Below are 2,261 nucleotides of genomic sequence, written 5' to 3' on the forward strand. Positions count from 1 at the left end.
TCCTTCCTTCCTTCCTTCCTTCCTTCCTTCCTTCCTTCCTTCCCTTTCTTTCTTTCTTTCTTTCTTTCTTTCTTTCGTGCTTTATTCATTCTGTTCTCTCTGTACAAGACCCTTCATGTTTCCTCACAATCCATTCTTTAAGTTCCATCCCAAATGGTCAAGTGTATGCACCTGGGAATCGGATACCTTGGGTTCAGATCCTGGCTGTGTTAGTTCACAGTGATCTTGGCAAATCACTTAAAATCTTTGTGCCTTGGTTTCCTCTTCTATAAAATGAGGATGGCTTTTTTGTGAAGATTAATTGAGTTATATAAGTAAAGCACTTAGAACAATGGCTGACACATAATGAGCAATATAAATGTTTGCTGCCACCATTATTATAATTATCTGTCACAAAGCCAAATCAGATCCCAGAAGCTGAAAATGGTTTCTCTGTTCTCTGTATAATTTGTGGTTTCTCTCTTCCATAAAATGTGTCTTCCTTTGCCTGATAGTGTGATTACTTGTTTGCACTGTTTGCCATACCTTCCTGGATTTATGCTTGTTGTAGGCTGAATAATGGCCTCCTGGACATCCCCGCCCTAATCCTTAAGACCTGTTAATATTATCTTCTGTGGCAAAAGGGACTTTGTAGACGTGATTAAGAATCTTAAAATAGGGAGATTATCCTGGATTATCTAGGTGGGTCTTAAATATCATTGCAAGTGTCCTCAGGAGAGGGAGGTAGACAGATAATGGACTGTGGAAGAGGAAGGAGTAGATGTGACCATGGAAGCAAGAGGTTAGAATGATTTAAAGAAGGGGTTTGAGCCAAGGAATGCAGGTGGCCTCCAGAAGCCAGAAAAGGCAAAAAAACAAAAACAAAAACAAAAAAACAAAAAAGCAAAACAAAAACCTCCTCTGGAGGCTCCAGAAGGAACCAGACCCTACTAACTCCGTGACGTTAGCCCAGTGAGACTGATTTTGGGCACCTGGCCTCTAAAACGCTAAAAGAATAAAGCTGTGTTGTCATAAGCCACCAAGTTTGTGATAACTGATTACAGCAGCCGTAGGAAACAAATGCAATGTTATTGAAGAACCCACTTCTTTTTTACAAATGTTTATTTTTGAGAGAGAGAGCAGATGTGCGTGCACATGAGGGGGGAGGGGCAGAGAAAGAGCGGAGAGAGGGGATCTGAAGCCAGCTCTGCACTGACAGCAGAGAGCCTGATGTGTGGCTCTTGACCTGAGAGCCTGATCACCAGGAGATGCTGTGTGACCTGAGCCCATGTCAGAAGCTTAACTGACTGAGCCACCCAAGTGCACCAGGACCCACTTCTTCATAGAACTGATCACATTCTATGGCTCAAGGAGGCCAAACAGAATTCGTGTTGAGGACCGCTGTACAGGTATTGGATAAAAAGGAGGCCTTCTGTCTGTTGGGGTTACTAAAGTGTGAGGATACGGTATTGAGGTTGTTGGTAGATATTTATGTCAACACATATGCCTTTTCAGCAGATGAGGAGGAAGCCAGATCAGAGCTGAAAATGGAGCCAGTGTGGGGAAGGGAGTGACAAGGAAGAGCCTGGATCCAGCTATGCTTGAAGCTAGCAAGATTCTAGGCCTCCTAAACACTGAAGAGAAAAATGTAGCTCTTGCTGAAAAGATATTGTGAAATGAGCTTCATTAATCTTTACCTAAAGGGTCCTGGCGAATGCAGAGACTTTTAAAACTTCAGGTTGCTAAGGTTCATATGTGGGCTGCAGTTAATTGATTGGTATTTTAAATTTCACTGTTAATTCTGTGATAGACCTTGAAGAAGTCAATCAATTTTGATCAAATCAGTTATTCTACTGAAGGCTCCCTTTGACCTGATCTTGACCTAAAGATTTTATAAATGCCAACTTGAAACACAATGACATAGAGGGAGGATTTCCACTGCAGCTTTTTTATTAGTTTGAAGGTATCCACTTGAAATTGGATATATTTCTTTCAGATCCAAGGGAACCTCTGCTTTGCCATTTCCTAGCCAAATGAACTTGAGTAAGCAATTTAACTCTTACCTTCCGGTGGAGACAAACAATAATTATCCTGAAGATTGCTATCAGGATTAGAGATAGCATTCCTAGAGCCCCTGACATGTAATAAGCTTTCATAAATTGTACTCAATAGCAGCTAACGTTTAGTGAATATTTATTATGTGCCAGACATTGTACTAAAAGCTTTTTTAAAAAAAATGTTTATTTATTTATTTTATGTGTGTGAGAGAGAGAGAGAGAGAG

The sequence above is a fragment of the Herpailurus yagouaroundi genome, unplaced genomic scaffold, assembly GCF_014898765.1.
Source record: "Herpailurus yagouaroundi ecotype Mexico unplaced genomic scaffold, PumYag 77, whole genome shotgun sequence".
Lineage (NCBI taxonomy): Eukaryota > Metazoa > Chordata > Mammalia > Carnivora > Felidae > Herpailurus > Herpailurus yagouaroundi.